Consider the following 14,627-nt stretch of genomic DNA (forward strand, 5'->3'; position numbering starts at 1 on the left):
GATTGTGCCTAAGTGCTTGGATTTGGGAGTTTGGTTTAGATTTAACTTTTATATCATTTAGATCTCCCTTTTCTTTTAACTTTTTCCATTTCTTTTCTTTTTCTTTTTCCTTTTCATTTATCTTCATGGCAGAGCAATAGTCTCCTCCTCCTTTGACTCTGGAGCAATAGTTGGTGCAATTGTTCAATACTATATGATTGTAATTGAATAACTAAATTTAGTTGATAGTAGTATTCGTGGCATGTGGTATAGCTCCTAGTGATCAAACTCTCTAGAATTCTCACGGAAGAACTCCAACCAAACGCAAGGATTGGCAACAAAAGCAAAACTTTATAGTGATTGCCACATATCATTTTTGGGATGATGCTTAGCATTTGTATAAATTTCCTATGTCTCCAAGGGACAATGCTATAGTGGTATAATGGTTTGAGTGTAGCTACTTATGCAGATTGAAGCATTCTCCCAAATATTTTCAAACGCACATTTAGACATGTTGACGATTATGATGATGCTTTTAACAATTGCATCGTCTTTGTCAAGAGTCATCTAAGTTGGTGATGTAATTTGGTGTTTATTTCCGAAGCCTTTTACTTCGTACGGAGTTAAATATATTGGAATGAATCAAGTTAAAAATGTTGTGGGTAGCACTTTATCAAGATTTTGTAGGATTTATGCATACATTTACTCTAGCCACCATTGATAATACTTTTTGTTTGGCACAACATTATGAGATATTGCCTCTTCCACTTCTTGCTCCACACCCTTCAGTTTCACTTCATATAGGAAATGGTCCTGTTCTAATGGAGGTTGATGTTGTTGCTACCCGAGTTCAAGGACAAGGGCGAAGACGTGGTTGTGGCCGTGATATCTGCTACTGGGCATATGATGAAGTTGGTTGTATTTATTAACGTTGTCAGCATTTTCTAGAGTGGCAATCTCTATTTCTTAGATGGAGACCTTGGTATTAATAACATCTTATTGATGTTGCTAGTCATTGCAGGTGGTGTCAAATCAAACTTTTGATTTCATCCTTGGTATGGATTGGTTGCAATGCAATCATGCCAAGTGTAATTTTGAAGCTTCTCCCCCTTGTCTCATACTTCTTTATATTTCTTTACTCCTTTCATTTTTATACCTTTTTATCCCTTTATTTCTACCTTTGCTTCTATCACTTTTGTCTATTCATTATTTCCTTCTATATTTCTGTCTTATTGCTCTTTTCCCTTTTTCAATCTTTTTGATGGTCTTTGTGTTGTAGTAGTTGACAAACTCATGAAAGAGTATGCTGATCTCTTTGAATTTGACATGTCATATAGGGCCAAGATTACAACATATCATCCTATTTCAACTAGGGATGCTTGTTCAATTAAGACTCCTGTTCATCATTAGTCACCCAAAGAGAACAAAATTTTATGTGCAAATATTAAGAAAATGTTAAAAAAGGGTGTTATTTGAAAGTCACAAAGTCCCTGGGCTTGTGAACTTCATCTTATGACAAAGTTTGATGGAAGTATTTGTTTTTGTATCGATTATCATCCGTTAAACGAAGTGACGATCTTGGATGTGTACCTGTCTTCCCCACACTACTGATCTCTTGGATTGTTTGGGGAGAAGTCATTGGTTTACCAAGTTAAATCTTGTTTTTAGGTACTAGCAAATACTAATGGCTGAAGAAGATATTTTTAAGACTACATTTTATACACTATTTAGTCTGTATGAATTCTTAGTGATGCCATTTGATTTAAACAATGCTTTAATAACTTTCTAGCAGATGATGAATAAGGTTCTTTGCGATATATTAGAGGTGACTGTTGACTTCATCGATAATGTCTTAATCCACTTGAAAGAGATGTAGAAGGAACACGTTTATAATGTTCGTAAGGTGTTGGATCAGTTATGGGAAGTTGATTTAAATTTGAAGTGGTTGAAGTGTGTGTTTAGGTCCAAAGACATAACTTATCTTGGGTAATATATTTTTCATGAAAGTTTGCAAGTTGATCATGACAAATCTATAATTTCCTTACTCTGAAGTGTGTGAATGATGTGCAATGCTTTTTGAGCAAGGTGCAATATCTCGATTGTTTTATTAATCATCTTTCTAATCACAGTACACAATTGCGAGCATTGTTGAAGTTGTTAATATCATCTTTCATTTAGTCTACAATTATGAACATGTGTTTACGAATCTCAAAAATCTATTGACGACTCCTTTGGTTTTGGCATATCATTATTACACTCAACTTTTCACTTTTCTATTGTGGAGTAGCTCATCTTCATTGGTTGTAATGTATGGTTAATATATGCAATAAAATGGCACTAACCAAGCACACTTGAGCTCTCTTGCATCAACACACATCCAAGACCGATATCAAAAGTATCAAGAGTGTTTAGTAGCTATTTGGGGCTTTGAGAAACTTCATATATATCAACATGGTTTTTAAACATTACTAAAAAGTGATCATGTTGTAGTTATTTCATTATTGAAGCGAAAGAACTTTGTTGGTCGTACTGTTCAGTGGGCTTTGAAACTTCATATATATCAATTTGATGTTATTCATCCCCTGGGGAGTTCTATAGTTGGTATTAATGCCTTTTCTCGAATTCTTCTTCCTTCTTCACTCTCTTCTCATGTTTCTGACGAGTCTATTACTCTAATATCTGGTGGATTTTTTAGACGAAGATTCTTTGTCATCGGTGGTTTACTATATTTGACATTCAATATCCACAAGGTAAAGAACAAAATTTACCTTCTTTTAATGAGATTCATGAGGCTCAAAATATTGAGCTATGGATTCGAAAGCTTTATGATGGGTTTGAGAATCTTGCATCATTTATTGATTGCCATTTCGGCATTTATATTCTTAATATCACATTGAGGACAACCTTCTTTATTTTGTGAGGATGGATTTTGATGATCATTTATGGCTGGTGGTGTTTTCGATCTTTATTCCATGCTTTCTCCATGCCTACCATGATTCTTTTATTCTATATGGGCATATGGGACATTATCGTATGACCGAGAAACTTCGTAGGTTTTTCTATTCACTAAAGATGTGACATGATGCTATCCAGTATATGCATAGCTGCATTTGGTGCCAAGCTTGTAATACTCCCCCTTATGTTGCGAAATAACAATTGGATGTAAGCGACTAAATTTTCCATTTTACTTTAGTCACTTAACCGTACCTCCGACCACTTGGAGGAGTCTCACTCACAACCTCCATAAGTCCTATTTTGGACTTGGGCTTACTAGCCCCGAGAATGGCATCCCCGCCACTCAACTTCGTGCACTTGGTCCAAGTGCTCCACGTGTCCGATCCCATGACCGACACCCCAAGGTACCACCAACATATCAGCCTGTTACACTAAGGCCATGCGCATTCACCTTGGTCACAACGATGGTCTGACACCACCTGCATCCCAGTCCTGTCACTCAAAGACTGGGCCATCCATCCATGAATGATCATCCCAGATCCACTCCTTAGCATCCTTAGGATGCCCACCGACATGGGGATTAGCCTTCCCCAATATCTCCATTCCAGTCCCCACTAAGTCCCTTTTCATCCATGGCCGTGTTCGCCAACACTGCCACTGGATCGAGGCCTACAAGCCCGACCACTAAGTCCCACGGTCCTCTGGGACTTCCTCACCACACGACTGCGTCCTTGGTCACTACCCCAGAGGATTGCTCCTCTTCCTTTCCACAGTCTGGGCCTTTGGGACAACATTTCGGAACACCGTGGCCTTACACGAGCCACCTGGGTATTCTCCCCGCCTTCCGCCCTTTGGTGCTCTAGCCATGGGCTTAGAGTGAGGTTCCGTTAAGCCACGCTTGGTATCCAAGTAGGTAGTGCCACCCACACTTGGACTGGGAGCATCGGTCAGTCGATCTCCCGGGGGAACTAAAGCCGGCTCTTGAACACTTCACCAAGCTACCCCGCTTGTCGGTCCGTATTCACTCTAGTCTTGGACTTCCCAGTGGTCAGCTCATCACCCAACAGTTGGGTCTAGCCTTCATGGGCCAAACTGGCCTTTCCTGGCCAAATTGGCTCCACTGGGCTCCAACCGCCACACTCTCCCTACTATACTTTTGGAACCCCCCGCAGCCCTCCCCCCCCCCCCCCCCCAGGGGGACGATCGCTTTGGGCTTTCACCCAACTGCCTGTATTAGTATTCGGACTTGGACTCGGACTCGGTCTCGGTCCCGGATTCGGACTCGGACTTGGTCTCGGTCTCGGTCTCGGTCTCGGTCTCGGTCCCGGTCCCGGTCTCAGACTCCATCTCGGACTCCACCTCGGGTCCATCTCGGACTCCACCTTGGGTCCATCTCGGACTCCATCTCGGGTCCATCTCGGACTCCATCTTGGGTCCATCTCGGACTCCATCTCGGTTCATCTCGGACTCCATCTCGGACTCCATCTCGGACTCCATATCGGACTCCATCTCGGACTCCATCTCGGACTCCATATCGGACTCCACCTCGGACTCCATCTCGGGTCTGCCTCAGACTCCATCTCGGACACTTCCACGTGTCATGTGTTGGTCCTTTCGGGTCCCTTTTTAGAGCCTCGCTTATGGCTCGCTTCGTGCTCATTCCTCGAGCACTTTGTTGGGAGTTCCACTCCCACTCTCGACCTTTCAAGTCGGAGCTTTTAGTCCAAACGTGTTACGCTCGTTTGGCTTTCGCTTCAGCCACTACCACGTGGCACCCTTCCAGCTCCACTTTGGGGCCTAGGGATTTTGTGTCTCACAACTCCACCACCCATAGATGAAGTTTGATGTCCTCATCGAACGGTAAACCATTTTATAAAGTAGCACCCGCATGTGTTACCATTTCCATCTTTGGCACCTAATCAATATTTGTCAATGGTTTGACATTGAAGGCTCACCATGCCTTCTCCATATTCGTCAATGGTTTGACATTAAAGGCTCACTATGCCTTTTGCATATTCCTTAATGGTTTGACACCAAAGGCTCACCATGCTTTGCCTATCCTCTAAGGAGGGTAGTCTTTCTAACTTAGAGACTGATTGGACCACATGTAGTGGTTCTCTCCTTTTATTGGTTTAGTTCTCGCTAAACCTCTTAGAGACCCTTTTCTAAGTCAATCTCACTACTCCTTCTCGAGTAGTCTCAATTTCCATCTATTAAACGTTTGCACCTTGGAACTTTTACTCTTTTGACTTTTGGAAGTCAATTTCCTAGGTGTCTCCAACACCTTGCATTGCACAGATTGTGCAACTCCACTTCCCCATTCTAGGAAGTTCATTACTTGAGGGCACCATCATCCTCTCTTCTATTTCGTGCCACCTTGGGCATTAAGTTCCATTTATCATACTTTGTGCTAAGGTTGTCCATGGCCCTATCATTTGGCTACCTTACCGCTCCCTCCCTTGGAGCTTCTACTTTCGCCAAATCGGAGCAATTCGAAATCTATCCTTGGAAACACATTTCCTTTCCCGCAATTTGTTAGCGACCAACACATTAGTGTTCCTCACCTAACTTTGTCACTTGGATTCCTTCCAAGGGATTCCATGGCCCTATCTTGGCCACTCATCTTTTGCTCCTATCCGTTGATTGTTGCACCAAGCAACATCGAATCTCTACCTCCCTCCTTGAGGTATTCTTTTGATTCCATAGCAAAGGCTCTGCTTTGCCAAGACTAGGGTGTTCACCCCTAGTAAGTCTCTTTAGCATCTTCTGCTGTAAGCTCTATCCACGGCCCAACTTTGTGACCCTCCCATAGGTCTCTTTAGAGACTACTTTCCTTGGACACACTATGCCATCGCAATGACATAGCTCATTTCCCTAAGGTGCTTTTCCCACTTGGTCACCTTGACCAAGCTACACCATCATCAATATCAAATCAACACTTTGAACTAAGAACCTTATTCCTTAACCCAAACAAGGACCTTGTCCTTATTTAGCCACAAGATCACCTAGTGATCTCACCTCGGCACCTTAACAGGTTTGCCAATAGGTACTAAGTCTTCCAGACCTTTAACTTGTTAACTACAACCCCAGGGGCATCCCCCACACTTGGCGGTGCGCCCAAGCCAGCCCTTCCGGCCAAGGGTCCATAGCAACTGAGACTGGGTGTCCCCATCTCATTCACCACATCCTTGGTGCCACTAGCACCAAAGTGTTCAAGTTAGATATGCTGAGCCACACTAAGCAATCTAACCGTGCATCACGACTCCGGGGCATCCCCCGTTTGGCGGTGTGCCCAAGCCAATATCCTCATTGAGAATCCATGACCACCGAAATATGAGTGTCCTCATATTCCAAACCATCACCACGCCCTAGTGATTTGGGACTCGAACCCAAGCACTAGAGGGTCGGGACTCGAACCCAACCTCCGTATATGCATCTACGGACAGCATCACGTAGGATGCCTGGCGTGACTCCCCACGCCGGTGCACCAACTTATACTCAAAGCGCGTTATAGATCACAGCTTAGGAACCTAATTCCTCCCCACTACCAAGTCCTCTCACTTAACAAGCCTGTGATCATGCATGGACTCCTCCATGTTTGGCCCCATGGCCCACCCTTTTTGAAGTTATCACCTTCAACTAGGGTATTTGTTCCCCTGACTTGCCCATCTCGCTTTGGCAATGTAAGCAACTAATTTTTCCATTCTACTTTAGTCACTTAACCACACCTCCGACCACTTGGAGGAGTCTCATTCACAACCTCCATAAGTCCAACTTAGGACTTGGGGCTTGCTAGCCCCGAGAATGGCATCCATGCCACTCAGCCTTAGCACTTGGTCCAAGTGCTCCACGTGTCCGATCCCATGATTGACACCCCGAGGTACCACTGACGTATCGGCCCGTTACGCTAAGGCCATGGCCCAATTACCTTGGTCACACTGGTGGTCCAACACCACCTGCATTCCAATCCCGGTCTCTCAAAGACTGAGTCATCTGTCCATGAGGGATCATCCCAGATCCACTCCTTAACATCCTTAGGATGCCTACAGACATGGGGAATACCCTTCCCCAATATCTCTGTTCCGGTCCCCACCAAGTCCCTTTCTGTCCTTGGCTGTGTTCGCCAACACTGCCACTGGATCAAGGCCCACCAGCCCGACCACTAAGTCCCACTATCCTCTAGGACTTCCTCACTGTGTGACTGTGTCCTTGGTCACCACACCAGAGGGCTACCCCTCTTCCCTTCCATAGTCTGGGACTTTGGGACACCATTTCGGAACACTGTGGCCCTACGCGGGCCTCATGGGTACTCTCCCAAACTGGCCTTTCCTAGCCAAACTGGCTCCACTGCAGTCCTCCCCCTACTATACTTTTGGAGCTCACCAAACCCCCCAGGGTCTGGGAGACGAACGCTTTGGGCTTTCACCCTCTCAGACTCGAACTCGGACTCGGACTCGGACTCGGACTCGGACTCGGACTCGGACTCGGACTCGGACTCGGACTTGGACTTGGGCTCGGGCTCGGTCTCGGCCTCGGCCTCGGTCTTGGTCTCGGTCCCGATCTCGGTCTCGGTCCCGGTCTCAGTCTCGACTTCGGACTCCATCTCGGGTCCATCTCAGACTCCATCTCGGACTCCATCTCGGGTCCATCTCGGACTCCATCTCGGACTCCATCTCGGGTCCATCTCGGACTCCATCTCGGACTCCATCTCGGATCCATCTCGGGTCCATCTTGGACTCCATCTCGGACTCCATCTCGGGTCCATCTCGGACTCCATCTCGGGTCCATCTCGGACTCCATCTCGGACCCCATCTCGGACTCCATCTCGGACCCCATCTCGGGTCCATCTCGGGTCCATCTCAGACTCCATCTCGGGTCCATCTTGGGTCCATCTCGGACTCCATCTCGGGTCCATCTCGGACTCCATCTCGGGTCCATCTCGGACTCCATCTCAGACTCCATCTCGGGTCCATCTCGGGTCCATCTCGGACTCTTCCACGTGTCATGTGTTGGTCCTTTCGGGTCCCTTTTTTAGAGCCTCGCTTATGGCTCGCTTCGTGCTCATTCCTCGAGCACTTTGTTGGGAGTTCCACTCCCACTCTCGACCTTTCAAGTCGGAGCTTTTAGTCCAAATGTGTTACGCTCGTTTGGCTTTCGCTTCAGCCACTACCACGTGGCACCCTTCCAGCTCCACTTTGGGGCCTAGGGATTTTGTGTCTCACAGGTAAGTCCTCCGACCACTGTAACATGGTTCCTGCACAAGCGTGAAAGCCCTTGATCATTGACTTTCGTTCAAAGCCTTCTTTTTGAACACTCGGGAACTACTTCCCTAACCTTGATAGCCTTGCCTCATGGCAAACTTCAAGACCACGCTTCTGCTGCGCCACTTTGATTTCGCGCGTTCCTTGAACCATTTACGCTTGGCCTTTCTAGGTACTAAGCTACCTAGAATCCTCTTTGGGAACCTTGAAGGAACTCTATCCCTTAGCTTGCTAAGGCCCCCCTTTTTGCGAGCTTTCCAATTACCATATAGTCTAACATGGACAATTCCATATTTTAGACTCTCCATGGCATCACGGTTGCTAGCGGCAACACCCTCGAGCCCCCACTTGATTCTCCACTCCCAGCTGGCATAACCAACCTTGGTTATGCCCTTCGATTCCTATGGTTTGGTTCTATCCCCTTACTTCTTGCTTTTGGCTTCACACCTTTCCTTCGGTCATTCTCCTCCAGACCAGGAGGATAGCTTTGCACTTTCTATCATGCCTTAGCAAGTATTCTTAGGGATGAACCTACCCGATAGCCTAGGGAGTGGTTCCTCAATCCATGTATGCTCACCCTATAATCCCACACACCGGGATTACGTTGTTGCTTACGGGCCTTTGCATGCCCATCGCTAGCCTTGCCAAAATTCCACTTTTGGCTTTGTCCAATTCGAGTAGACAATCTTCTCCTGTCTCTGCCACCTTGGACATTTGGATAGCACCTACTATCCATCATTCGCTAGGGACTTAGTCCCTTGGGCCTTATCTACTGCCCTCGCGACATCAAACACCACCTCTTGGTGTTCTAGAGTGTTCGGGTGTCCCAATGACGGCTTCCTTGACAATGAGTATTTCCTTTTATGACATTAACTTACTATATCGCAACATAAGCAACTTATCCCCCGTAAGGGTATATCCAACTTCCCTATGCCATTAAGAAGGCTTGGATAGCTACCTTCTACCCGTTTAACCAATTATTTTGCACCTCTTGCTTAGTTGCCTCGTAGTTGTCAAGTCCTACAACTCATTGCTGGTGCTTCCACACCTCCATCATTATCTGGGTCACCACACTTCAACTGCATGCTCTGCAGCTTAGGCTATGCCATTCCCATTTCTATTGGGATTCCTTTGGCAAGGGGTTCTCATGAACCCACTAATATAGCCTCAAGGTATCACACCTTGGCACATTTGGTGTCTCCACACCATCGGCTTCACAAGCCTACCTCTATGACACTTCTTCTTTGTGTCTAAGTCTTTGCCAAGACCAATACCACTTTCTCATGCCAACCATCCGTTAACACTGCATCATAGAGGTCACACACAACTTTGTGTCAAAGTTGTTTTCTTTTTAGGAACACCTTTCCCACGACTTTAGCATGGCACATTTTGCCATCGATGAGATACCCTCTGTTCTCATCCTTGGATCCTATGATCCCCCCCCATCCTTTGTGGGGTACAACACACCTCAGTCCAAATGCTTCCATCAGTCCTTTTAGGACCATCCTTTGACTCTACTTGAGTCATCCAGCAGTTTTGGACTTGGTTAATCCACAGACCCGTAAGGTCCTACTTGTGAGGCACTAGCTCACTGGAATACACTTCTTGCATTCCTGTCATACTCAAAAGGACTATTTTCACAAGTGTTACTCTGACACTTGATTTTGTTCTCTGGGGCAACCTTTGCCCCTTAAGACTACTTGTCCATGTGATGAGAATACCAACTCATCTCTAAGTACACCCCCTAACTCCTTGGGTTGTTCCAGCATTTATTAAAGGTAGCCCCGGCTGCCATTTCAAGGACTTGAGTCCTCTTTCGTATTTGACCTCCCACGGTCATTACCTCTGGTCTCACATTCATGAGCACCAACTTCAACTATATGAGGATAATCTTGTGACTCCTTTATTGTTTTGGAGTCTACATCTTTCCCGTAATCCCAACTATAGTTATTTATCACAACTACGTTAACCCATTTGCTGCGTCAAACGCTCATTTGGATCACATCCTCCTCTCTGAGGAGACCTTATACTGTTCCTAAGATCCCAAAGTCGTTCCATTATTGGCCCTTTTTTATCCACCACCTCGTTTACAAGTTCACACGTGAACTGTAATGGAGAGCTATGTCTTCCCGACTTGCTACTCCACAAGGATAGGCCCACTCCTCGGACCTTCCGATGCCAACACAAGTGATGATATACTTGAGCACCAATAAAAGTCGGACTAAGGAACAGCTCCGATACCAAATTGTAAGCGACTAAATTTTTCATTTTACTTTAGTCACTTAACCGCACCTCCGACCACTTAGAGGAGTCTCACTCACAACCTCCATAAGTCCTATTTTTGACTTGGGCCTACTAGCCTCGAGAATGGCATCCCCGCCACTCAACTTCGTGCACTTGGTCCAAGTGCTTCATGTGTCCGATCCCATGACCAACACCCCAAGGTACCACCAACATATCAGCCTGTTACGCTAAGGCCATGCCCATTCACCTTGGTCACAACGATGGTCTGACACCACCTGCATCCCAGTCCCGTCACTCAAAGACTGGGCCATCCATCCATGAATGATCATCCCAGATCCACTCCTTAGCATCCTTAGGATGCCCATTGACATGGGGATTAGCCTTCCCCAATATCTCCATTCCAGTCCCCACTAAGTCCCTTTTCGTCCATGGCCGTGTTCGCCAACACTACCATTGGATCGAGGCTCACAGGCCCGACCACTAAGTCCCATGGTCCTCTGGGACTTCCTCACCACACGACTGCATCCTTGGTCACTACCCCAGAGGACTGCTCCTCTTCCTTTCCACAGTCTGGGCTTTTGGGACAACATTTCGGAACACTGTGGCCTTATGCGAGCCACCTGGGTATTCTCCCCGCCTTCCGCCCTTGGGTGCTCTAGCCATGGGCTTAGAGCGAGGTTCCATTGAGCCACGCCTGGTATCCAAGTAGGTAGTGCCACCCACACTTGGACTGGGAGCATCGGCCAGTCGATCTCCCGGGGAAACTAGAGCCGGCTCTTGAACACTTCACCAAGCTACCCCACTTGTCGGTCCGTATTCACTCTAGTCTTGGACTTCCCAGTGGTCAGCTCATCACCCAACACTGGGTCTAGCCTTCCTGGGCCATACTGACCTTTCCTGGCCAAACTGGCTCCACTGGGCTCTAACCGCCACACTCTCCCTACTATACTTTTGGAACCCCCCGCAGCCCCCCCCCCCCCCTGGGGGACGATCGCTTTGGGCTTTCACCCAACTGCCTGTATTAGTATTCGGACTCGGACTCAGACTCGGACTCAGACTCGGTCTCGGTCCCGAATTCGGATTCGGACTCGGTCTCGGTCTCGGTCTTGGTCCCGGTCTCGGTCCCGGTCCCGGTCTCGGTTCCATCTCGGACTCCATCTCGGACTCCACCTCAGGTCCATCTCGGACTCCACCTCGGGTCCATCTCAGACTCCATCTCGGGTCCATCTCGGACTCCATCTCGGGTCCATCTCGGACTCCATCTCGGTCCATCTCGGACTCCATATCGGACTCCATCTCAGACTCCATCTCAAACTCCATATCGGACCCCATTTCGGACTCCATCTCGGACTCCATATCAGACCCCATTTTGGACTCCATCTCGGACTCCATATCGGACTCCATTTCGGGTCCATCTTGGACTCCATCTCGGACTCCATATCGGACTCCACTTCGGGTCCATCTCGGACTCCATCTCGGGTTCGCCTCGGACTCCATCTCGGACACTTCCACGTGTCATGTGTTGGTCCTTTTGGGTCCCTTTTTAGAGCCTCGTTTATGGCTCGCTTCGTGCTCATTCCTCGAGCACTTTGTTGGGAGTTCCACTCCCGCTCTCGACCTTTCAAGTCGGAGCTTTTAGTCCAAACATGTTATGCTCGTTTGGCTTTCGCTTCAGCCACTACCACGTGGCGCCCTTCCAGCTCCACTTTGGGGCCTAGGGATTTTGTGTCTCACATTGGAGTTAATTGCAGTTTCTTGTCCGTTTAAGTTGGTAGTATTTAATCTGATGGGACTTTTTCCACGATCAACTGCTAGCAATGAGTATGTTATTATTGCTTTTAATTACTTGACTCGCTAGGTGAAAATTAATGCTTTTGGTAGTGCGTTTGCAACTATTGTTGGATACTTCATCTTCAATCAAGTGGTGTTCTAGCATTCTTGTCTAAAGCAGATTCTTTTGGATAATAGTCCTACATTTATAGCCGAGGCATTTCATATTTTGATGTCTCGGTTGGGGATATGCCACACTTTCATGAGTTCTTATTATCCATAGTCAGAAGGTTTGGTGGAACTGTTTATTTAGACCTTCAAAAGGATGATCGTGAAGTACATGAATTTTTAGCATTCAAATTGAAATGATTATTTGCCATCTTTTCGGTATGTGTATGTTACAGAGGTGCAGAGTTCTATTGGTGCTTCACCATATAAACTCCTATATAGTTATGATTCAATATCACAAATGGAGTTGGGTTTACCTTCGCGATTGCCATGAATTACTGATGCTAGGTCATGGGATTAATATTTAATAAGCATTCTTCTACTTGTCCAAGCAGAGTTTGTTGAACACTTAGGCTGCGTACAAGTTGAACAACAATAGCACTATAACTCCCATCATTATCCATTTGTAGAGTACAAAGTGGATGACTTAGTATTAGTCTATTTTCCTCATATTACGATACGTGGTTTATCTAAGAGGCTTCTTACTTAGTGGAAAAGACCATATCAAATGTTGCGGCAAGTTGGATTGCAAGTTTATAAGGTTTGGCATAACGTTCAATAGATCGATCCTTCAGAAATTGTGCATGTGCAAAAGTTAAAATGTTTTGTATAAAGGGATCAAGAACAATTGGCACCACCTATAAATCCATTGATGCCTCCTCCTGATGTTCTTCGAAGTCCTAGTCCATCCATAAGAAAACTTTGATAGTTTTCCATCATTCTGAGAGGAGGGGATGATTGAGGTTCAAGTGTGTGGCTACCATGCCGTATATTAATATTAGCGTAATGGGATTTTAGTAGCTGTCAGATTGATTTTAATCCAAACCACTCACTCCTGTATATAAATTAAGGTTTTTGGGTTAATTGATATGCAAATTTTTGTAGTTCTGTGAATGCACAGAATATAAAAATAAAATACAAAATATGCATATCAATTAGCCCAAAAACTTTAACTTATATACAGGTGTAAGTATACAACATCATAGCAATACACTTTGGACCTCATAATTATTTTTATATTTATTTATATTTATATTAGGCAATTTAGATGCTCCTCTCTTCACAAGGGTCCCTCCATCCATAAATTCTTTTCTATACTTCTTGACTTATGCCACTTGCACGTGTTCTAAGTTTGACTTGCAATATTTGAAAAATTACTCTTGATGTAGTCAGTAAGATCTGCTGATGAGGATCTTCGTCAAGTTGGTGATGGGTCTTCTATATGGAATATCCTATTGAAAACTAAGGAAGAAGAGAAACTCTATAGCTAAGATATCATCATTGTTATACATACACATGTGAGAGTTTGTGACTCTCTAAATCTACCTCAACCATATGGTGATCTCAAATGTACTACATCATTGGAGTATTTTCTTGCCTGGTCGCCTAATACCCCATCAAGCATCCTAAAATAGCTTGCTCCCAATTTTGCAGGAAGTTCTTTGTGGTGAGCGTCCATTTGCACACATACCCAATGTGTTGATATGGTGCGATGCTATACCCTGGCCGATTTGAGGCATCTTTCGGAAAATTTCCTTTGTCCCAAAGAACCGTGTGAGGAGCCCCATACTGGCAAATGATCTTCCTAAAGAACCATTTGCTCACCTCTGAGGCCAAACCAGGTAATGATTTTTTGCTGCGGATTTTAGGTAGGTGTGGAATCCTCTTTTGGTTTGGCCATTCTTTCTATTTGGAGGCTCCAGGGGGAGCACAAGTAATTGGATGTGCTGAGAATCTCTCGTTGCATTCTTACTAGATATGTTGATGCAGAACTTTGGAAACTTGGTAGAGCTTTTGGTTTTTCTTTGGAGCTGTCCATTTCTGGCCATCGTTTCCCATTGTGTACACTGATAGACCTGATTATAGGACGAAAACAATGTCAGAACAGAAAACAAAGACATTTCAAGGCGGAGTGCACGAAAACAAATATTTAAAAGGAAGAAGAAAAAAAACAAACATCTCGCAAGCGGGGTGATGTCCTGTCAAATGTAGTCTTGCTCGATGGATGGTGTTCTAGTGAAAATATCCAAAAACCTGAAGAGGATGCTCGTAATTTAAAAAAGGTGTCGCAAGCGTGATCATCATCCATAGTTCTTCTCGTTTCCTTCGGCATTTATGATCTTCTTGAGCTTGATCTTCTTGAGCATTTCACAAAGTAATTGTATGAGCGCGAGCAAAGAAATAAAATCA

This window comes from Selaginella moellendorffii, unplaced genomic scaffold (assembly GCF_000143415.4).
Source record: "Selaginella moellendorffii unplaced genomic scaffold, v1.0 SELMOscaffold_44, whole genome shotgun sequence".
NCBI classification, from domain to species: Eukaryota; Viridiplantae; Streptophyta; class Lycopodiopsida; order Selaginellales; family Selaginellaceae; genus Selaginella; species Selaginella moellendorffii.